The sequence below is a fragment of the Bos grunniens genome, chromosome 7 (assembly GCF_055505025.1).
Source record: "Bos grunniens cultivar Pamir isolate PY7600 chromosome 7, Bosgru_T2T1.0, whole genome shotgun sequence".
Taxonomy (NCBI): Eukaryota; Metazoa; Chordata; class Mammalia; order Artiodactyla; family Bovidae; genus Bos; species Bos grunniens.
This window is the reverse complement of record NC_141171.1, coordinates 92256492-92281809: the sequence shown is the minus strand read 5'-3', so window position 1 is coordinate 92281809 and position 25318 is coordinate 92256492. Positions and strand designations below refer to the sequence as shown.

General features: G+C 37.0%; 1 long non-coding RNA gene across 2 annotated transcripts in view; it reads left to right on the top strand.

The window, feature by feature from the left end:
* The first annotated feature begins 267 nt into the window (after positions 1-267).
* The window catches only part of LOC147369966 (uncharacterized), an 88647-nt gene continuing 63596 nt past the window's right edge, over positions 268-25318 (top strand). For both annotated transcript variants that reach the window (XR_015168247.1, XR_015168248.1), the window contains exons 1-3: positions 268-440; positions 13435-13574; positions 15761-15846. This is a non-coding gene — a long non-coding RNA (uncharacterized LOC147369966). The remainder of the gene's footprint in view (positions 441-13434; positions 13575-15760; positions 15847-25318) is intronic.

The following is a 25318-nucleotide window of genomic DNA, read 5'->3' as shown; positions in this document are numbered from 1 at the left end:
CTGTGGTCTTCAGTTCCTGAAAATGCTTCAGAGTCATAAAGGCAAAGGATTAGTATTCATAACAAATCCCTAACCACCATAACTTGGTTTACGTTAATGAGGTGACTTTTGGAAAGCACCTAAGTGTGGGGTGGGTTGCCAGGTGAACAAAGTACAGAGGGATAGAACTTTCAGCCCCATCCCTTAATTTCTGGGGAGGGAAGAAGGGGCTAGATGTTCAGTCAATGGCCAGTGACTAATGATCTAATCAATCATGCCTGTGTAGTGAAGCCTCTAAAAACCCAACAGGAGCTGGGAATTTCTGGGTTGGTGGAGGTGTAGAACAGTGGCACAGCCAGTAAGGGCCTGGAAGCTCTGTGCCGTTTCCCCACACCTTGCCCTGTACATCTCTTCCATCTGGCTGTTCCCTGAGTTATATTCTGTAATAAACCACTAATCTGGTAAGTGAACGGGTTCCCTGAGTTGAGTGTGACTCTAGCAAATTAATTGAGCTGAAGGGTTGAGTGGGGTTTTGGGACCCTCTAATGTATAGCCAGCTGGTCAAAAGTGCAGGTAGCAACATGGACTTGAGACTGGCATCTGAATGAGTGTGTGTTGGGGTGGGAGGGTCCCAGGGTAAGGGGAAAACCCGCAACCTGTGGAATCTAACTCTATCCTAGGTAATGTCAGAATTGAGTTAAATTTAGGACTCTCAGCTGGTGTCAGGATTGCTTGTTGGTGTGGGAAACACCCCTGACTCCTATGGTGGATATTGGGTTCCAGAACCCTATTAAAAAAAATCACAAGTCTGACTTTATGTAGAATTACCATACCATTACTCTAGAGTAGGCATTATATCCTCTCCTTGACAAGAAATAGGAATTAACTTAACAAGTGGGGCAGCATTGATTGTTAAATTGCCCCAGATGTGCAAAACGGAAGTTTGCAGAATGGTCTAATTTTGTCTTTCTGTTATTGAACACACAAAATGTAAGTTATTTTGAAAAAAAATCATTGTATTTCTAGACTTTGTATATTACTTCATTTTGGCCAAAGGATTGTAAAAATTGTGAATTGTTTACATGATTCTCTAGTAAACGTATAGTAGATTATAGTCTCTGTGGTCCATGAAAGGAGAAAGTATTTAAGGATTGACTAACAGAAGAAGAGACGGATATTAAAAATATTATTAACTTTTTTAGCTACACACTGGAATTTCACAAAAATGTAACAGTGGTTAAGTAGTGGTTAAATAGTTGAATTTGGAATGGCAGACAATTAGAAGAAGCAGCTGATAGGTGAAAGACTAAATTGTCTGTAAGGATATATGTGGTTATGTGACAAAATGCTTTGAACCAAATCTACAGGTAATTGATTATGAATAAAAAGTGACAGTTAAGAGAGAAACTGAGTCAAGGAGAAACTCTCCAATGCCACAATCAATCTATTACATTTTTCTTGATAGAAAAGCAAACACTATAGGAACCTCTAGAGTCACAATTCCATCAGTCACTTCATGAATGTTGTTTTCAATGAAACTTTTGCAGAATCCTGGAACATTATAGGAATATTTATTGTAATTACATGGATGTACTCACCAGTATTCAGGATCAGAAACATTTATACCATGGTATCTTGGTTGATAATCTGTATGAAGTTCAGACTAGGAATTGAACAATTAGTGATAGGCCAAGATTATTCTGCAACTAACAGATCAGTTTGAGAACTAGAAGATTAAAATTTGTTGAGAGGATAAAACCAGTGGCCGGGAGGAGCAACCCCACGCCCGAGGCCAGGGGCAGCGGCCGGGAGGACCAACCCCACGTCCAAGGAGCTATGGCTGCACGGGCACAGGATGGCCTAGAGAAGCTATCCTACGTTGAAGGTCAGGAAGGGTGGCAGTGAGGAGATACCCCTTGTCCAAGGTAAGGAGCAGTGGCTGTGCTTTGCTGGAGCAGCCATGAAGAGATACCCCATGCCCAAGGTAAGAGAAACCCAAGTAAGATGGTAGGTGTTGCAAGAGGGCATCAGAGGGCAGACACACTGAAACCATACTCACAGAAAACTAGTCAATCTAATCACACTAGGCCCACAGCCTTGTCTAACTCAATGAAACTAAGCCATGCCCATGGGGCAACCCAAGATGGGTGGGTCATGGTGGAGAGACCTGACAGAATGTGGTCCACTGGAGAAGGGAATGGCAAACCACTTCAGTATCTTGCCTTGAGAACCCCATGAATAGTATGAAAAGGCAAAATGATAGGATACTGAAAGAGGAACTCCCCAGGTCAGTAGGTGCCCAATATGCTACTGGAAATCAGTGGAGAAATAACTCCAGAAAGAATGAAGGGATGGAGCCAAAGCAAAAACAATACCCAGCTGTGGATGTGACTGGTGATAGAAGCAAGGTCCGATGCTGTAAAGAGCAGTACTGCATAGGAACCTGGAATGTCAGGTCCATGAATCAAGGCAAATTGGAAGTGGTCAAACAAGAGATGGCAAGAGTGAATGTCGACATTCTAGGAATCAGTGAACTAAAATGGACTGGAATGGGTGAATTTAACTGAGATGACCATTATATCTACTACTGCAGGCAGGAATCCCTCAGAAGAAATGGAGTAGCCATCGTGGTCAACAAAAGAGTCCGAAATGCAGTACCTGGATGCAATCTCAAAAACGACAGAATGATCTCTGTTCGTTTCCAAGGCAAACCATTCAACATCACAGTAATCCAAGTCTATGCCCCAACCAGTAACGCTGAAGAAGCTGAAGTTGAATGGTTCTATGAAGACCTTTTATAACTAACACCCAAAAAAGATGTCCTTTTCATTACAGGGGACTGGAATGCAAAAGTAGGAAGTCAAGAAACACTTGGAGTGACAGGCAAATTTGGCCTTGGAATATGGAATGAAGCACGGCAAAGACTAATAGAGTTTTGCCAAGAAAATGCACTGGTCATAACAAACACCCTCTTCAAACAACACAAGAGACGACTCTACACATGGACATCACCAGATGGTCAACACCGAAATCAGATTGATTATATTCTTTGCAGCCAAAGATGGAGAAGCTCTATACAGTCAGCAAAAACAAGACCAGGAGCTGACTGTGGCTCAGACCATGAACTCCTTATTGCCAAATTCAGACTTAAATTGAAGAAAGTAGGGAAAACCACTAGACCATTCAGGTATGACCTAAATCAAATCCCTTATGATTATACAGTAAAAGTGAGAAATAGATTTAAGGGTCTAGATCTGATAGATAGAGTGCCTGATGAACTATGGAATGAGGTTCGTGACATTGTACAGGAGACAGGGATCAAGACCATCCCCATGGAAAAGAAATGCAAAAAAGCAAAATGGCTGTCTGGGGAGGCCTTACAAATAGCTGTGAAAAGAACAGAAGCGAAAAGCAAAGGAGAAAAGGAAAGATATAAGCATCTGAATGCAGAGTTCCAAAGACTAGCAAGAAGAGATAAGAAAGCCTTCTTTAGCAATCAATGCAAAGAAATAGAGGAAAACAACAGAAGGGGAAAAACTAGAGATCTCTTCAACAAAATTAGAGATACCAAGAGAACATTTCATGCAAAGATGGGCTCGATAAAGGACAGAAATGGTATGGATCTAATAGAAGCAGAAGATACTAAGAGGAGATGGCAAGAATACACAGAAGAACTGTACAAAAAAGAGCTTCACAACCCAGATAATCACGATGGTGTGATCACTCACCTAGAGCCAGACATCCTGGAATGTGAAGTCAAGTGGGCCTTAGAAAGCATCACTACGAACAAAGCTAGTGGAGGTGATGGAATTCCAGTTAAGCCATTCCAAATCCTGAAAGATGATGCTGTGAAAGTGCTACACTCAATATGCCAGCAAATTTGGAAAACTCAGCAGTGGCCAAAGGACTGGAAAAGGTCAGTTTTCATTCCAATCCCAAAGAAAGGCAATGCCAAAGAATGCTCAAACTACCGCACAGTTGCACTCATCTCACATGCTAGTAAAGTAATGCTCAAAATTCTCCAAGCCAGGCTTCAGCAATATGTGAACCGTGAACTTCCTGATGTTCAAGCTGGTTTTAGAAAAGGCAGAGGAACCAGAGATCAAACTGCCAACATCTGCTGGATCATGGAAAAAGCAAGAGAGTTCCAGAAAAACATCTATTTCTGCTTTATTGACTATGCCAAAGCCTTTGACTGTGTGGACCACAATAAACTGGAAAATTCTGGAAGAGATGGGAATACCAGACCACCTGATCTGCCTCTTGAGAAATTTGTATGCAGGTCAGGAAGCAACAGTTAGAACTGGACATGGAATAACAGACTGGTTCCAAATAGGAAAAGGAGTACATCAAGGCTGTATATTGTTACCCTACTTATTTAACTTATATGTAGAGTACATCATGAGAAACGTTGGACTGGAAGAAGCACAAGCTGGAATCAAGATTGCCGGGAAAAATATCAATAACCTCAGATATGCAGATGACACCACCCTTATGGCAGAAAGTGAAGAGGAACTCAAAAGCCTCTTGATGAAAGTGAAAGTGGAGAGTGAAAAAGTTGGCTTAAAGCTCAACATTCAGAAAACGAAGATCATGGCATCTGGTCCCATCACTTCATGGGAAATAGATGGGGAAACAGTGGAAACAGTGTCAGACTTTATTTTGGGGGGCTCCAAAATCACTGCAGATGGTGACTGCAGCCATGAAATTAAAAGACATTTACTCCTTGGAAGGCAAGTTATGACTAACCTAGATAGCATATTGAAAAGCAGAGACATTACTTTGCCAACAAAGTTCCGTCTAGTCAAGGCTATGTATGGATGGTCATGGTCATGTATGGATGTGACAGTTGGACTGTGAAGAAGGCTGAGCACTGAAGAATTGATGCTTTTGAACTGTGGTGTTGGAGAAGACTCTTGAGAGTCCCTTGGACTGCAAGGAGATCCAACCAGTCCATTCTCAAGGAGATCAGTGCTGGGATTCTTTGGAAGGACTGATGCTAAAGCTGAAACTCCATTACTTTGGCCACCTCATTCGAAGAGTTGACTCATTGGAAAAGACTCTGATGCTGGGAGGGATTGGGGGCAGGAGGAGAAGGGGACGACAGAGGATGAGATGGCTGGATGGCATCACTGACTCGATGGACGTGAGTCTGAGTGCATTCCGGGAGTTGGTGATGGACAGGGAGGTCTGGCGTGCTGCAATTCATGGGGTCGCAGAGTCGGACACGACTGAGCGACTGAACTGAACTGATTCTAATCAAAGCATAATGAAGACCTATGTATTTGTGTGTGTGTGTGTGTTAGTCACTCAGTCTTCTCCGACTCTTTGTGACCCCATGGACTCTAGCCCACCAGGCTCTTCTGTCCATAGGCTTCTCCAGGCAAGAATATTGGAGTGGGTTGCCATTTCCTTCTCCAAGGTATTTGAGGACTTAAATTTAAAATCTTCACCAATCCCCAGTTGAGGAAAGCTTGGTAGTTAGCTCCCAAACCACAGGACATGTATACTTCAAGATTTTATAATTTCTGGTATGTCAGTTAATATCTATTACATTACATATTTATTGTTAAATTATTTATTTAGTTAATTCTCTGTAGTTAAGGTATGAATTTTGTCTTTGTTTATTCATCTTTGTATGGCCATTTTTAAGTACAGAATTAACCTTTTTTTTTTTAAGAAAGAGGAAATTTACTGAGTAAATCTGACTGATATATAAGGATTCCATTTTGGTACGTACAGAGAGCAGCAACCCAGAGAAGGAGGTAGACAATAAACAGGACAGGTACAGGGCTAGAAAGATAGATCCCTGGGTGAGATCTCTTTACCATGGCTGCACACCAGGAAGATGGGGCAAAAGTTATCCTCAAGTTGTGTTTTAGTAATAGATATTTGAAAAAAAGCCAGAACTAAGTTCGGTGGCCCAAAGACAAGTCATCAATCTGGGAGTCTACTGTGAGAGAGGAAGATAAGGTACTAACTACATCAATTGTCTTCCTCACAACAAGCCAACGTTAAATTGTATGTGTTAAAACAGGAACCGTTTACCATTCATCCTGAGTTGGGAACTTTCTTTGTTGATGGTTTGCCTCTTGGTTTGCCTCTTGCAATTCTCAGGAAATTACATTTCACTGGAGAATATGATGGGCTAGAATGTCCAAGATGGCCGATGGTGTAGACTGTTGGCTGGAGAGTCTCAGTACTTCATGGACTGTTATCAACAGTCGTTTAGACTGGCTCCTTACATGTCAGTCTTAGGGCAACATTGCCAGAAGCCAAAGACTTGAGGTCCAGGGTAGAGTAGTTTTACAACCTCAATCCTGTCATATTTTATTCATTAAAGCAAATCATAAAACTAGCCCAAATGCAATGGCTTGGGAAATAGACCCACTCTCCTTTGGGAGGAATTGAAAAGAATCTGTGGACATATAGCTGACCAGAGTCACTGAATCAACAGTGGGTGTTGAAATTAGAGACCCAAGAGCATTTTTTTTATCAGAATTAGAGAATAGAAAAGTCTAGAGTACTTTTCAAGGCAAAGTGTGAGTGCCTATAGTAAGTGAAGATATTTGAAATATTATTCCTGTGCATGTTTGGTATATGTTTAAATATGTCTGTGGGAAGAATTCACTTACAGAATGAGGCCTAAATAGGGATTTTTCAGCAGTAGAGTGATTTCATATATGTAACAGAATTATACACCGTCTATATATATATATAGAAAGTTGAAAGTGTTAGTTCTTCATTTCTTTTGCTATGTTGTTGCTGTTGTTGTTCAGTCGCTCAGTCATGTCCAACTCTTTGTGACCCATTGTCTGTAGCACATCAGGCTTCCCTGTCCTTCACCATCTCCAGATTACTCAAACTCATGTCCGTTGAGTCACTGATGCCATCCAACCATCTTGTCCTCTGTTGTCCCCTTCTCCTCCTGCCCTCAATCTTTCCCAGCATCAGGATATTTTCCAATGAGTCAGTTCTTCACATCAGGTGGCCAAAGTACTGGAGTTTCAGTTTCAGCATCAGTCCTTCCAATGAATATTCAGGACTGATTTCCTTTAGGATGGACTGATTTGATCTCCTTGCTGTCAAGGGATTTCAAGAGTCTTCTCCAACCCCACAGTTCAAAATTATCAATTCTTTGGCACTCAGCTTTCTTTATAGTCCAACTCTTATATCCATACATGACTACTGGAAAAACCATAGCTTTGACTAGATAGACCTTTGTTGGCAAAGTAATGTCTCTGCATTTTAATATGCTGTCTAGGTTAGTCATAACTTTTCTTCCAAGGAGCAAGCGTCTTTTAATTTCATGGCTACAGTCACCATCTGCAGTGATTTTGGAGCCCCCCAAAATAAAGTCTCTCATTGTTTCCCCATCTATTTGCCATGAAGTTTTGGGATCGGATGTCATGATCTTAGTTTTTTGAATGTTGAGTTTTAAGGCAACTTTTTCACTCTCCTCTTTCACTTTCATCAAGAGGCTCTTCAGCTCCTCTTCACTTTCTGCCATAAGGGTGATGTCATCTGCATATCTGATGTTATTGATATATCTCCAGGCAATCTTGATTCCAGCCTGTGTTTTATCCAGCCCAGCATTTCACATGATGTGCTATGCATATAAGTTAAATAAGCAGGGTAACGATACACAGCTTTGACATACTCCTTTCCCAATTTGGAAAATTGGAACTCCTTTCCCAGTTCATTGTTCCATGTCCAGTTCTAACTATTGCTTCTTGACCTGCATATAGATTTCTCAGGAGGCAGGTGAGGTGGTCTGGTATTCCCATCTCTTTTAACAATTTTCTGCAGTTTGTTGTGATCCACACAGTCAAAGGCTTTAGGGTAGTCAGTGAAGCTATAATAAGCTTTTAAGTGGTTTGTTTACAAAATAACCGAACTCCTACTGGACTTCCTGTCCTAAAGCTATATGAACTGGGAGTGTTTCCTCCCAAGTAATACTACATACTTTCACTGAGAAACAAACTTCAAAGGATTGATTTTTCAGGGTCATGAGCAAAAGCCAATTATGCATGGATTGCAAAATCCTAGGGTATTTTTTTCTTATGTGTTGGAGTCAATTTTATCTTGGATTTATCTAGTTATCTGGAGTAGGAAATGGCAATCCACTCAAGGATTCTTGACTGGAAGATTCCATAGGAAGAGGAGTCTGTCGAGTTACAGGTTCATGGCGTTGCAAAAAGTCGGACACAACTGAGTGACTGAGCATACATCTAGTTATATCTTAGATTTTTGTTTTGTAAGTGCTACTCAAGAGGGCAGAAAGGTGAGAATATAGAATTGTTCTTGTGGTGATCCCAAGAAGAGAATCATAGTTCTAAGACTTTCTTATTTTAAGTGTCAATCACAGATTTATATAACCACATGAATTGAATTAAGGTGTGGCCAGTTTGGTTTGGCATTTCCTATTGTCCACAACTGATTAGGCTTGTCTCCATGTGGTCATTAGATTACAATACAAAGATCACACATCCCACATACTACGTTTAATGAGTGGGAGTGATTATCTGAGTTCACTCTTCAGTTGTCTAGTGTATTCATAGGGTGGTCTAGATATTTTATCCAATGAGATCTTCACTTATTTTAGTTTTAATTTTTATTTAACTTCTTAATTATGGCAGATAATATCAGAAAAATATGGTTAAATTGTACTTCTGACCGAAGTACCCTTTTTCACTTACTGGAGAACAGCATAAACAATGCCTATACTTCCACTCAAGCTAAATTATGAGGTTCCCCCCATTGCGCAAAAGTGAGGTTTAGTTCTCTTTTGTATTTTTTTTTTTTTTTTTGAACAGCAAGCACACACCACTTCCTATATTTAATATGTATTACTACTTGCATCAGATTTAGGTTTAGTTTCATATCATACCTATTCTAAATAATCATAAGCTAAAAAGTTAATTTTTCTCTGGTGTCTAAAATTCCTTAAAGTAGGCAGAACAGGGCTGGTCTGGCAGCTCCAAAACTGTTTCAGATATTAAGTTCCTTTTAGATCATTCTTTATCACCCCTAGGATGTGCCCATGGATTCCAGGGTAGCTAGTGGAATTCCAGTTCATATGTATGTTCTAGAAGTCAGCATAAGAGATGAAGAGGTAAAGAATGACTCCCATTATTCAAGTATATAATACTGAATTTTCATCTTACTGACTCAGTCATATAGCTACATCTGCAAAGGAAGCTGGGAAATGCAGTCTTTAACTGAAAGCATGATAGCCCATCAAAAATTGGAATTCTATTGTTAAAAAACAAAGGAGGAATAAATATTGAGAGACAACAGTTTTTTTTTACAGTACTTCCTAAGAATTAATTGAATTAAAAAGAAATGAATATGTAGAGATTTTTGTTATATGCTTTGAGAATCACCACTTGGCAAGGTGTCCAAAATCACTTGACATCTCATTAATAGGTGCATTGTGTCATTTAAAGTGAAACTTGAATTTAGATCATCAGAAGATGCTATAACCTCTTCAAGTATAAATCTATCTTCAGTTTCTGCACTGATGACAATAGCTGCATCTTACCAACGAACCCCCATCTGATAGAAACATGTGTCTGATTTCTATTTTAGTCCTGGCATAGTAACTGTGAAAGACTTTGGTTGGCACTTAGTTATATTGCTAATATGTCACCTACTATTATTGCTGCTGAACCAGTTTTTCTGTCACATCTCTTATCTTGTACCATATCTGTAATCCCCATAAGTAAGCTAGAATTACATCCTTTTACAAAAATTTCCATCTTAATTCTATGCCTAAATATATACACACCCACTGACTTGTGCACTTCACAATTTCACTCAAATTCTAATACCATTATTTAAAAATTGTCAAACAATCAAGAAAGACTGAAAAGAAGGAAATCAACTAGAAAATTATATACTTGGCAGCACTATGTAAAAAATCATAAAATTGTACGTATTTATTACTTTAAAAATGAGATGATTATTTTGTTTGCTTCCTTTTGATTTCTTAGAACGTTAAATCTTAAAATTCTTACCTAACTCAAAATGTGTTAGCTAAAGCATTGCTGGTATCCAGAAATCAAAATGCAGGGTGGTTTAACAATTTTGTAACAAAATGTTTTTCACAGGTAATTATATTTATCACAGAACTTCCTAAGGCTATTTAATAATTATGATCATTTCAAGTTGTTATTGTTGTTTTTGAGTCATATTTCAGGTAGACAATCCCAATGGTCAAATCTAACTTTCTTTGTTGATTCTTCCATTTTCCATCCACCCCATTGGTCTGGGGTTGTATTCTGCTCCTACAGTATCCATTTTTTTTAAAGTGATAGCTTTCAGTAAAGTATAAAATGCATACAGTAAAGTAAAGTATCTTAAACGTCTATCATGAACTTGTGCAAAATGAGCACACCTATGAAACCAGCCCCAAGATTAAGAATTAGAACTTTACTAAACCCCAGATACCACTTGCACCTTTTTCTAGTCACTGCCCTCCCTCATGACTTTAGCACTAAAGATTGCAAATATCCATTTTTAAACTTTTTATACAAAAATGCAATTATGCAGAACATATAAAAATATGTCTTTAGACTCAGACTTTTGTGTGTGTGTCTGGGGTGCTTCTAACTTCATTTTCACTGCTGATTAATTTTCAGTTGTCTTTGCTTTAGAGCAGTCTTCTTAGGGTGTTCTTTGGTATAACTTTGTAATTATTCTGCATGGTATTCATAAGACTTCTCAAATTTAAGGGCTGATGTCTTTTATGTTTTGGAAAATTTGTAGCCAATGTCTCTTCAAAGATTCTTTGTCTCCCATTCCCACCCCCATTCTCTGCCCATCCCCTGCCCCTAATTTCTTGTTCTCTCTCTCTCTCTCCTCTCCTTCTAGGAGCCCAGTTATTTATATGCTAGAGTTTTTTCACTTTTCCCACATTCTTCTTATGCCTTTTCTAGTCTTTAATGTATCTTTCCTCCTCCCTGCTTTTATTTGTCATTTGGATATATTCTGCTAACCTGCACATTTTCTTTCTGTCGAACAGTTCTCTGCTGTCTCTAACATTCTGTTGATACTGTTTAATATGAATTTCAGATATTTTATTTTTCAGTCCTAGAAATTGTGGCCCCATTCTCTTGGCAGGTCTCATACTCTTTCATTTTATGAAGCTGATAAAATCCGCAACCTACTTTTCAGAGATTTTATGCTTTAGCTTTTAATCGCCTACTCTGTAAAGCCCCAGAATTTGGTCAGTCCTTTGAGGTAAAGCCCAGCCATATACTTTAGCCTCCCGTGTGAATCTTAATCAGAAGCTCTTTTGGTTTTTCTGTTTCCTGGAAGTGACACTCTATTAGTTCAAAACCTCAATTCTCAGTGTCCTGCTCAAGCCTAGCGTGGGCAAAAGCCCCATAGTAAAAGCAGCTGCGAAAGTCAGCTCATTCTTTCAAGGTTCTCCTCTCTCTGGAATTTTAGACCCTCCAGTTCTTGGTGCCTCAGCATCTCTCCAATGTCTTCAAACAAATGATTTATATGTTTTATCACTTTCTCCCAATTGTTCTCCATGAGACCTTTGAACTGCCAGAATCAACTTAATTCCACCTGACAGGACCTATTTTTTTAACTGACCTACTCACTTTATTTTAAATACTATATTATATGGATAGCTTGGAAGTTTACACTCTACCTTTGTTGTCTGTTATTGATAAGCTTTAACTATCAAAGATCTGAATGTATACTTATAGTATATAGGGAGTGGTGTATCACTTTATGAAATAAAACATATTAGAAAAAGATTGTCACAAAATATGTAATCCTAATAAATACACTTAAAATTCTTAAATGTCATCCAACTATGTATTCTATAAAATATTTAAAATTAGCTCTATAAGATATATACACATTCAGAAAAAATTTTCAAAGACTTAGAAAAGTTTATCTGGCAGAATTGGAAGAGGGGAAGAGGGTATATGCTGTGTGTTTTTTCCCCTCCTCATTTCTAAGATTATTTTTTAATGTTTATCTGATTTGAATTATGTACTTAATAAAGCATATGTTTTTAGAAATTATGATAGATCTTATATTTTCTAATTTCTGTCTATAGCTCTGTTTCTTTAAGAAAGCTCACAAATGCCTACTACTTCAAGCAATAGTTATATAGTGATGATTTCCAGCCCAAACAGCTCTGTTGGGCTCATGACCCTGTGCATAGAAAAGTCAACAAGTTATTGTGACTTAGATATCATATAGGTACTTCAGAATCAGCTTGCTGGAACAATTTCTACCCCTTGACTCTCACTACACCTGACATGTAGGATGCACATACTGTGTATCAGCTATCTGTGGTAGCTCAGTCAGGAAAGAATCTGCCTGCACTGCAGGAGACCCAGGTTCGATCCCTGGGTCAGGAAGATCCCCTGGAGAATAAAATGGCAACCCACTCCAGTATTCTTGCCTGGAAAATCCTGTGGACAAAGGAACCTGGGGTGCTATGGTCCATTGGGTAGCAAGAGTCAGGTAAGACTTAGTGACTATACCACCACTGCTGCTCTGTATTAACTGATTAAATGTCACCTCCTACTTCTGCTCCAATTCAACACCCTCTTTTTGCCAGCTGGTAGAGAATTCTTCTGGAGAAGGCAGTGGCAAACCACTCCAGTACTCTTGCCTGGAAAATCCCATGGACGGAGGACCCTGGTAGGCTGCAGTCCATGGGGTTGCAAAGAGTCGGACAGGACTGAGCGACTTCACTTTCACTTTTCCCTTTCATGCATTGGAGAAGGAAATGGCAACCCACTCCAGTGTTCTTGCCTAGAGAAACCCTGGGGTGGCGGAGCCTGGTGGGCTGCCGTCTATGGGGTCGCACAGAGTCAGACACGACTGAAGCGACTTAGCAGCAGCAGCAGCAGCAGCAGCATAATATCCTGAGCATAACTCTATCATAGCACTTATTATGCTATGGTAAATATTTGTCTCTCTTCTCTCTGAATACGAATTCCTTGAAATTAGACTCTGCTATTGCAGGGACAGTGTTTAATAAATATTTGAAGAAATGAAACTAGTGGATTATTTAACTGAAATTTTAGGTTTAAAACTAAGATTTGCAAACCAAAAGTATTTTGAAATATTTAATGAGAACTTTCAAAAGACATGAGATATACATATGTTTTCCATTCCTGCTATTTTTTAAACCAAAGTTCTTCAATAAATATTCATGAATAAGTGTCAGGTGTGGTCTTGAAAAGTGGTAATACAACAGTTAATAAAACAGAAAATGCCTGGTTCCTTCTGAAATTTATAGTCTAGTGATAAGAGTAAATAGAAAAATTAAAAATAAATGTAATAAGCTTGTAAACCATATAACAAATAATAAGTAGATAAGTGTCATAGATATAAAGAGATATTAGAGCAGGTTGAAGAGGATCAATAGTTTGGGGGGGAAGAAGTTCAATTTTCATCTTAAAATGTTTTTCCTAGGCCACATTACAAGCTTTGAGCAAAGACTTGAAAGAAAAATATTTGTTTAATGAATATCTGCAAGAAGAATGGTCTGGATAAAGAAAATAGCTAGAGCAATGGCCCCAAGCAATTAAGTGGAGATAGAGTGGAATGAACAGGTAAGAGGGAGAAGAATGGAAAATGGGAATGAGAGGAAGTGGGTTCTAGTTTATGTCGGGAATTTTAGGTTTTGTTGTAAGGATCTTGGCTTTTACTCTAACTTGAAATGGAGAGTCATTTCACTACTGAGTTTTAACAGTGATAGAACATGGTCATGACTACATTGTATTGTTCTGTTTTGCTGTAGTATTAATAAACTATCAGGAAGAGGGGTAACTATCATGCTGGGAGACCTGCCATGGTGATGAGAGAAGATAGAGCTCTGATGAGGATGGTAGCAGAGAGTTGAGAAGTAACAGGTGCTAGATCCTAGATAGTTGAAGGTGGAGCCAATGAGATTTGCAGATAGATTAAACATGGTTTTCGCCTAAATAACTGAAGGATACAGGTGTCATTGACTGGAGTCTAAAAGACTGTAGGTAGAACAGATTTGGGAGAGAAGATCAGATTTGGGCATATATTAGATTTGTCGATTAGAAATATACATGATTTGTGTCAGGTCATCAATTCAGGAGAGATATTTGAGCTGGAAATATAAGCATATAGATGCTATTTAAAGCCATGGAATAATGGGATAGCACCAAGGAATGAGGCATAGCCAGGCTCCTCCATCCGTGGGATTTTCCAGGCAAGAATACTGCAGTGGGTTGCCATTTCCTTCTCCAGAGGATCTTCCTGACCCAGAGATTGAACCTGGGTCTCCCACTTTGTAGGCAGACACTTTTGTTGTCTGAGCCACCAGGGAAGTCATAGATGGAAAAGAGTAGATCAAAGAAAGAGTTCTGGGAATCATTCATATTAAGAGGTTTAGGAGAAGAGGAGATAGAGTAAAGGAGATAGAGAAGGAGGCAATAGTCAAGAAGGATGAAAATCATAAGACTGTGACCTGTAACTCAGGTGAAGGAAATGTCTCAAGGAAGAGAGCAATCAGCTCTGGATTGCTGATAATCTAAGTAGAACAGGGACTCGGAATTGATCAGTGGGTGTACTACTGAAATTATGGAGTTGTGACCAAAGAGAGGAATTTGGCAGTAGTGGTGGTGGTCCAGATTAAAGTAACATTAATAAAGAATGGGAGTAGAGGAATTATATATAGAATAGAAAAGTCTTGAGTTTTGCAGAAGAGAGCAAAAAGATGAAAAACAAGTTTGTACTAAGATGTGACAAATACTATTACAATAATCAGCATATTATTTCCCATATGCTTATGAGAATGGTCTAGCAAAGAATGAGTGCTGTGTGTGCTCAGTCACTTCTGTGGCGTCTGACTCTGTGTGACTCAATGGACTGTAGCCCGCAAGGCTCCTCTGTCCATGGAATTCTCCAGGCAAGAATACTGAAGTGGGTTGCCTTGCTCTCCAATAGGGGATTGTCTTAACTCAGGGATCAAACTCTGGTCTCCTGCATGGTAGGTGGATTCTTTACTGGCTGAGCCACCAGTAGCTCACAGTGAGTAGTTGATGTTACAGGAGAAAGTGAGGGGCAGAATTTCTGGTGCTATGCCCTTGAAGAGGAATGAAAGATGGGAAATTGTATGAAATTCAGACTTTCACTGTGGAAAGAGTTTGGAAATTGCATGAATAACATCAGGCAGGAAGGAAGAGTATTCAAGTTTATGTACTGGGGAATGTGAATGGTGGATTCTTTGGAAGTTCTTTGCTTCAATTTTTTTTTTTTTCAGTGAAGGAAAAAAAATGATCAGCTGAGTTAGGACAGGGAAGAGGATGTTGAGGTCTAAAGAGTGAGAAGATGTCAAATACTTGTCTAGGAGCATACAAGTGTGAGTGGACTGGAGACATATTTAATGACATCATTAATGGTCCACTTGTAAGCTATGAACAGCAATGTAAAGTGAGACTAGTCAGCATGATGCGGAATTTTTCTCTAGCTAGTTTCAACTCTACAGATGTGGGAACAGAGGAAGAATAAATCTGGTTTTAACCAAAATCAAGAGAGTGGCACAGGAATTATAGGTATATGCAAGGAAATAATTATAATGCTTGACCATGGAGTTTTGTTTAAAAAAAAATCAAACAGAATTCTTATTTTTGTAAACTAAAATAATATTCTCTGGAAATGGAATGATGATAATAATGTATTCATTAATAATAATACACCAAATAAAAGTTTAATTTGAAATTTGAAGTTCAAATGTATTTATGAAATTTCATCATCTCTTCTTTAGAACTTCAACAATACATCACCATTGACATTTCAGCATTTGATTATTTAGTGTGAATTCACTGAATGGAAGAATTATTAACTACCAGGGTAAGTAAAGTAATTAAATTTAAAACAAGGTCTATGACTGTCTAGTCATTGGAGTTATCTCTTCTAGATCAGATAATATTTAAGGAAATCAATGGAATAGGAAAGAATAACAAATAACAAACTGAAGAACATTAAATTCACTTTAAAATTTCATTTTCAGAATGGTTATTAGAACTATATACAAATATATCTGTTATTTAACTTACCATTGAAATTATACTGAAAATCTAGAGAAAAGTGAAAACTGCATATTCAGTAAAGTACCATATCTCTCAAACAAGTACAAAATAGCTTTTTAATGATCGTTGTCCTGAAAGAGGTAACACAAATGAATGTGCATATTCCTTTTGCAACTGTATTTTTTGTTGTCCATGAGGGATGGCCCATTATTTGAAGCAAAACATTTAATTTTATTTGCTTTATAAGATGGTACCCGAAGTACTTCTTTCCCATATGGTTGGTTAGAAATTCTTTTCTCTTTAAAGTAGCATTCTTTGGGCATTAAACAAAGTCAATTCAAAATAATTCTGTTGAAAGTCTCTTAACCTGATGTTTATGAATATCTTCATATTGTTTGCAAAGATTCTGGACTTGTGTTTGTTGATTTATACACAAACTAGTTGGTGGAGGTCCCTAACTTATAAGGTCCCCAAAGGGATATTTGGCTCACAATAATAGTAGTGATAACTGATCCAGATACATGACAAAGGCGGTACATTTATTCCTATGCTCTAAAGAGGAATAATTCTAGTGCATACTTGAACCCATTGCACAGAGTAAAAATTTGTATGTAGTAATTCTGTTTTGTAAACTGAGTTACAAAAGGGAAAAGTGGATATACCCAAATCACCAAGGCAGCAATGTCAAACACAAAAGCCACATGTAAAAAATTCTCTCTCCAATGGACTAACCAGGAGCATGCATTTTTTCAACTGTGAGCAATTGGCTACTGATAACCTCTTTTATTAACAAATCAAGCAGCTGTTCAGATCTACAGAAAAGCCCCCATGTTGTCCCTAAATACTCCAGTACAAAATCAGTGTAAACCAATTAAGTTACAGAATGGGAAAAGCATCAGATTTATAACTGATGATTCATTTAACCTCATCCCACTCTTTTAGCTTTCAGTAATCATCAACCTCCAGAAAATGATAAGCTTTTACATTAAACATGAATAAATATTCCAGAGTGAATTCTGCTATTTAAAGAAAAACACACATTTTAGGAACTTTTTTTTTTTCTGTCTGGCTATGTAAACTTTATTTGTTTTTTAAACTTGAAAAATACTTTTAAATAGTGACTGGAAATAATCTATGCCCCAGAAGATGTTATTATTTATGTTAGGAAATGCTGTTTGCACATAAAATATTGTCCAATTATCAACAGAAAAAATGGTAAAGATATCAATATTTTCAAACTATATGTTATAAATGGACCAAACTATCAAAATGTACTTAGAGCATGTAATATTTGTAAAAAGAAAGCTAAATTAGAATTTAAGGAGATGTGGCAAATTTAACATGTAAAATTACATATTATTTATATTTTTCATATAAATGGAATAAAGCTTATGACTTACCCCAGCTTTTACAACTGTAGTTTAGAAATATTTCAGTTCAAAACTCATTATGCAAGAGTTTATATGATTGTATCCATATTTTTATAGTCTCTTACTTATTTGATAGTATCAAAATTATAGCTAATATTAATCTTAAAATCATAGCAATTTTAGAACTTCAAAGAACTCCCAAGGTCCTTGGGTCCAACTCTTTTATTTTACTTCCTCAATAAAAACTCATTAGGAAAATAATCCTATTTTTCACATTCGTTGCTAAAGGGAACACAGATTTCTATGCTCTGTCACCCTGCCCAGCTCTCTCAATGAAAGGAATGACCTTGAATTGAACTGTAGAAAGTAAAAGGAAGAAAAGTTTACTGAAAAAGTTTAGTAAGGATACAGAAGATTAATGCATATATTTGTGTTGGACACCCTTCCCTGTGCTGCATATTCAAAGTGATGGGATCATGTTATTTATTATATTTTTCAGATCATTTGCAATGTTAATTTATATGAGTTTGATATCGCTTTTGTCTCTTAGTTGTGTGTTATTCTGAGAAACCCCTGGGGAAGCAAAGGATTTATATGCTTTGTGTACACGTTCTGCAGACTAAGCGCTCTGGCATAATTATTTTTGGCACTCACTAACTGATTAAAACATCCAATTTAACTCATGATCAGTAAGATTAAACCTTTTTAATATACCTCAAAAGTAAATTATCATTTACCACTCAAACATCCCTTTCTGCACATGTCCCCAGTAAAGCCATTCTTTTTTTTTTTCCATTAATGTACCTTTTAACGAGGATTCCCTTTTATTTCTTCCTTTGGGCAAAACTGCCTTATCCTTTATAGAGAGGTAGGAACAAAGATGAGATGGAAGCTGACTAGATAAGTACATGGGTTTCTAATGTCATACCAATTTCAAGTCTTTATTTTTGTTGTATTCCATATAGAATTTGCTGTTCAAGAAAACATACCCCTGATTTGAGTTTATTTGATGTAAAGACAAACAGGAACAGTTAGAAGAAAATAGTACTAAAAAAAATAGTGTTCGAAAAAAATTATTTACATGACTCAGAAAAAAAAAAAACCTGTCATCTTTTATTTAATATGAAATTAGTTACTTTTAAAAACTTAAGTGTTATATTTCAGTCTTGCAGTGAAACCCACTTAATGGAATTCTCAAAACACATTTCAATATTAGAATGATTTGCAGGGGAAAAAATCTTCCCAAGGATTAAAAAAGCATGATATAATCCTAAATTAGAATAATTGCAATTTGCAGGTTCTCTAACCTGCTGAGGACCCTTGCAGTGGTTCATCAGTATAATGAGAGCAGAGGAAAATAAAATGTAATAGATAACATGCATTGGCTAAACCAGCGCCTCATGGAGCTTTGAAGGAGTCACAGGTGTAAGCATCTCACACACTGAGGGAGGTGGAGGAACATCAGATTAGTGGAATCCTCCTGTGTGGATGCAAGGGTGTTACTGTGTACAAATGTCGTGGTTACTGCCTTTTATGCATAGGATTAACATAAAATGAAACAAGAATTATGGAGTAGGGCTTTAGATAGAAAATAGGTCAAGTCGATGCAGTAAATATCCTGTCAGAATTTTGATCCAGATTTACAAATACTTCACCAGATTGCTAATAAGCCTGTAGCCCGGCATGTAAATATTTGAACAGTATGAAAAATGCTTCAGAGTTAAACAACACTATTATGCCCCAGATAGGTTGAACTACTGAAATGTTGTCATAAACTAGGCAGAAGGGACACTTTTCTGGAATGCATGATAGACAGACCCCAAACACTGCCAAAACTATTTCCCTAAATTGTCAGGAAGTCAAAATCTCAAAATGGACTAAATCTAGCAGTTGGTTACGCGAATGCTAAGAGCTAGCAGAAGCAAGCTGACAAAAGCTTTGTGTAGATTTCCCATTCTTGGATCTGTAAGTGTTGGAGTCCTCTGGAAATACCAAGGGAAGAAATGGCCACTCTTAATATCTTTAAAACTACCATATCCATAGAGTAGACTTCACTTCAAGATATATTCTAGACATGGGAATATCTTAAGGGGCACTAATATATGTGATTTTTTAAATTAGGTGTGTTTGTGCCAGCCCTCTGGACCTTGGGGTTTACACATAAACTTAAGCTCAGTGGGCTAACATTTTCTCCATTTCCTCATTCCACATGAAATTAGAGAATAATTTATTGTTGAGGAATAAGATGTGACTCCCTTGGTTAGTGTATTAGTTTCAACAGTTATTAAAACTTGTGTAAGACATTTCTATTGTACTTAAACATAATTTATGGTCTTCATTTTTTTCCCCTTAACTTTTTGGCCAAATACAAGACTAAAAGACTTCAAACTTTTTTTTTTAAGTGAAATCAGTAATAAGAAATATTCTATTTTCTCTTTTCTGGTTCTACCTTCTATTCTACCAAATAATATATTTACTCAATGCTAATTGATGAAATAATAAGCATCTTTTCCTAATAAGAAGCAAGTTCAATTACTGTGTATACCATCTGCAAAAAGGCATTATTATGTCACTTTCCAAGAGTGTGATTTATTTTTAACTAAGAATGAAAACTTTCAACATGGGAGGGGTAAGTTTGTTGTGCTTAAATTTTTGTAAATTGGCAACTTTTGGCACAGGTGCCAAAGAAAGAACAAGAATAAATGTCTCAAGCTTTGGTTGTTAGGGTCTAATTATAAGCGTTGTGGTGTAGAATTCATGGATTATTCATGTGTAATTACAGATAGCTATTGTGCTCCTTTAAATCATCCCTATGGCCCATTATGGTCCATAACAACTGAAATAGCAATTGTCATAGTAAGGTTTGGGTTCTGTCACAGAGTGTGGACTCTAATCAATAATGATGAATGGTAAAATTTTACATCAAGCAGTCCAAAGTCTGGTTGGCCCCCTCCATAAATCTGGACAAACACCAAGCAGAGCAGCTGCAGGGTCTGGAAATTTAAAAGCCAACACTCGCCTTACCCCCTACGTGCATTTACCTCTGTAAAAGTTTAAAAAAAAAAAAATAGGGAGGAAAGAAAAAAGGAAATGCTCAATATATCAATTCTAATAATTCACATGCTGTTTGAAGAATTTCCCTCTATTTAAAATAGGAGTGAACCCTAGGTTGTTTTCAAGGTCAATTTCAGGTGAAAAGGGGGTCATTTAGAGGTCACTCCGGCTCCCATGCAGGTCAATAAATGCCTCTTCACTTCCACAGCAGACAAGCCGCTCACACCCAATCAATCCACCAAGGCTGCTGCTGCACCCAGTGTAATGAACAGTGAATAAATGTAGCCTATCATCACAAAACATGCTTTTTAAGTACCTTTCCTTTTCATGTAAAACCTCTCGCTGTCAAATTCTACATTCACTCATCCAGCAGTGAGTAGCAAAAGTGAGAAATCAGACTCTCATTGGGGTTGGTAAAAGGTCACAGCTGACAGACAAGGAGGTTAAACTGCCGAGTTAAAATACTGTTCATTACCCACTGCAGCTTTTTGCTAACTACACTTCTTTGTGTTAGAGTCAAGCAGTACATCAATATGCCCCTCCTCCTAATTTATTAGCAATTGTTGAATTGTATGGGGTGGGTGCTAAAAGGGAAATTGATGTCGTATGGGTGGCATATATGTATGTATAAATTCTTTGGCTTTTGCAAACTTCAAATTCCTTATCTATTTTCATACTTAATACCCTATCCAGCATTGTGTCTACTTGAGATGTACCCTAATTATTAGGGAAACATGAACCTAAGATCAGAAGAGACTGAGGAATCTGAATTCCAAAGGCCCAGGGTCAGTTGTTTGGAGACTTTTTGAATTAAGAATTTTTTCTTAAAAGAATGATATAGAAGGCATGTTTACTTTTCTCAATCAAAATTTTGCTATTGAAACCTTTAATTTACACTAAAAGATGCAAAACAATGCATGTTAAATATACACACTGTTTTAAAATTCAGTTTATTAAAAATCATGAGGTAGCTTTATGCTGAGGGGGTTAGCACCTATCAAGCACATTATCAGTTCAGAATATAATCCGTTATTTTTTTTAGGGAAGTGTGTAATACCTGCATTTTTTCATTATCTCTCATGTAGTCAAAGGAGCCTTTAATAGCAGTGAGTAATCACAGGGATGTAAGTGCAAACAGTACTTTTTCTGGGTTCAGTTGACTAAACGAAATGGTTTGGTGTGAAATCTGAATGGATTAGAACAATTTTCCAAAAATGAAATTTCATTCTTTGATTAATTAGTACGTAGGTGGAATTCCCTTTACTGAAACACAGCGGCTTTGTATTTAAAGATTCCAGTATGAAAACAAGACGTAGAGTATTCCAATACAAAATCACAAATCATGAATAAAATAAAGGTTTATTTACATGCTCTCTACAACAATAATTTGACTCAACAAAATTACCATTATCTATTTACATCTTTAAAAAATGCATTCTGAAATATATTCTGGAAAATTATATCTTTTTCTCCCCCTCCTGTATGCCTTCTCTCTCAGTGGGACTGAAAATAAAATGTTATGACTTAAATCACAAGAGGCTAACATCATTTTTAGCAACAAGGGCTGCATAATTTCAAGACTATGAGTGAGTGGCTGACTTTAACTAAAATGTTTCAGTTCTCTGCGTATATAGGTACATAAATAATTCAGAATTAATCCCTGCAGAGGGGACAATGGGAATCGTAAATTATCCATGTGCCGTCCTCAACATTAGAGGCAATGAACCTATAGTAACAAACTATGAGTGTTACTCATTACATACATTTCACAGACACCTTAACCTTTTGAATATTAATTTCCCTCTGCAGCTTGTAGCTAGGCAGTATCATTTTTTTCATTTTCCTTCCCATTCCTCTTGCCTTCATTTCCTTCTCTCCTTTTCTTTTTTGCAAAATCTCTCAAATCATATTTAAGCCACAGCTACTGAGCAGATGCATTGGAATACATTGATTTGTTACAAAAGGTTGTTTTTTATTTTTTTAACTGCATGATTTCTGTAAAAATCCCTTAATATTACATGTAGCCTCTTTGAAGAATGTAAGGTGAGGTGTCACAGTCAGGCTGTCCTTATGAAGATAAACGGTGCAAATCTGTGCCAGTCTGACTTTACTGGGGTTGACAGTGTCCCTTGAATTTCACAAAAATATGTACACTAATTTTTTAAACTAGGAAGATATTGCAGAATTTTCATCTGAAGATGAAAATAAAGTTTTTTTAAAAAAGTACAATAGTTCCTAGTTATAAAATTATTAGGTCTTTAACTGTTAAATTAGGGAGCTTATTTTTATTTTTTTAAAAAGACTTAATGGGCTATAACAATGGGTAGTCTCGTTTTTGTCTCTAAATTACTCTCTCAGTTTAAAATACTCTGATAAGCTTTGTAACTCTAATTTTGAGTGATATACAGAGTATAAATGAGTTCTTTCTAGTTTAATTCATTATGCCCCATTCTTATTAGATAAGATAAATTGAAATGTTGATTATGAAAAGATTTTTGCATAAATTTATGCACTAGGTACAAACTTGCATATGAGGATGTACATAAATATACACATACATTATGTGTGTGTATTATACATTTTATATATATAAATTATATCAACAGAATTATAAATCTTAGCAATAAATTAAACAACACATATTATGAAGTGGTCCCACAGACATGGTTGGATTGAAATTCAGCAAAATTGTTTCAGCACCAGTTTTTTCCGATATTTCATTATGTTCTTCCCAAGCATGGTTGCATGTCTCTCTCCTTCATCTCTTTCAGGTCTTTACCTTTCTATACCTTCCATTAGTGCCCAATTTAAGATTATAAATCTACCAATACCAAGATCATGTTTTATTTCCTTTATCCATATCTGAAGGTCTTTAAACTCTGACATATATAGTGTGTTGGTTTATATACTTCTTATCCAGGTTGGAAGTTCTTTGAGGGCAGGGAGTTTTGTTAATTTTGTTCACTGCTATATCCTGAATGCCTTAGATATAGTAGGAGCTCGATAAATATGTTGAAGAAATGAAACACATTTGAAGAGCTATTTGAGAATCACTATAGTCCCAACATGGCTATCAACATTAATAGAACTAATTATGACCCTAAATGTAAGACAACACTGTCTTTTTTATTTTTCTGTGGCATCCCTCCTGCCTACCCAAGTATACTAAGTTTTGGCATACATTGCTTTCAGACTCTTTCAGCACCTGCTTTATTAAAGTTAAAAATTTTCAGTAAAAGTCTGATATCATTCATTTACAATTACATTGTACTTGTCAGTGTGTCCCATGAAATGTATTTGCATTTAAGCCTTATCTTATATGATACAACTAATGGATTAATTTTTTGATTAAAGAAATTTCCAGTATAGACAATTGTTAGGTGAAATACTTCTTTTCCTCCATTTTGGCTTTGTCAATTCTCATTTTATTGATCTTCAATTCACACTATTTAAACTTCTATTCTTCTCACTTACATATAAGAACAATTCTGTCTATTGTTCATTTAAATAAGTGGGAAATTGCCTTACCATGAATTGAGGTGGGGCTACAGGACACACATACAAACACACACACACACACACACACACACACACACACACACTCTTTCTCACAGAGGGAAAAGCCAATTCTTAGCATTTTGAATTTGGTAACAAATCATATTTCCTTATTAAAAAGCAGACATTGAAACCAAGCATCCAAAGTGTTCTTTGAAATTACTGAGGACTGGGTTTAGCTTTTACTTAGGTAATGGTATTTGTAGTTGTGAAGTAAATCAAAGAAGAAACTTCACCTTAAAAACTTGGGCTATCTGCCCCCAATTTTACTCCAGAAGAGAATTTTGTGGAACTGAGTTATATTTTATTCCATAATTTTGGCATCAATAATATTGATGTAAAATTAAGATATTACAATTCATAAAAGTAACACATGGATACTTTCATAATCCAATTTTTTTGAACAAGCCATCACTGAAGCTACATTATCTGATCAAACTGGTATTCTCCATACTTAGGATTTTGAAAGCCAAGACCTGGTAAGTAAATGGCAGCCTTTCTAAGCCATGTTGTGAGTATGATATTGGAATATGTCTTTTGGTACATATCCTTTTTGTTTTGTAACTGAATCTTCGTCTGTACAGTTAGCAGAAGTGATCATCATTTAGTGAAGAATGACAGCGTTGTCAGGAACATATCTCAGTACTTAATCACAGTTGTGTAAGATGTATAACATTGCAATTTTCTATGAATGAACTTAGGATCTACTTCAGTTCTTCATTTGGAAGATAATGCTAACCATTCAGTGTTCTTTACCCATACCTGTTGGTAGAAATCTGTATTTCTGAGGCTTATGCAGTCACCAAACTTGGGGGTGGGGATAAGCATCTTGATCATGACCATTGCCATCTCCTAAACTGGCATCACAGGGGGATCTATCTACCTAAAGAGTTTGGCTTTTGGACCAAACACAGCCTACCTGTATCCCTCCCCCGTGAACCTACATGGCTTCTCTTACAGAGTTGTTTTAATAGCCTCTTTGATACACAAGACATTGCAATTTTTGCCTCTCTCTAGGACCACAGGAAACTTCAAGTTGTTCCTCTGACTTACTGGAGCATAAATCATGTTAGGATCATATGAGTACGCACCCCACTGAACCACATTTACTCACTCCCCACTGCACCATCCCTGCTGGTTGAGAGGGTAACACTAGGGTGATACAGCTTTTCTGATCATTATAGTACATGTAAGCAGTAAGCACCAGTCTTTGTCCTTTGATTTTCCCAAATCCATTTGAATATGGTTCTCCACTTGCCTTCCTCTTCTCTTATTACTCCCTTAAGAAACAGGAGACTGGATCCTGATTGCAAA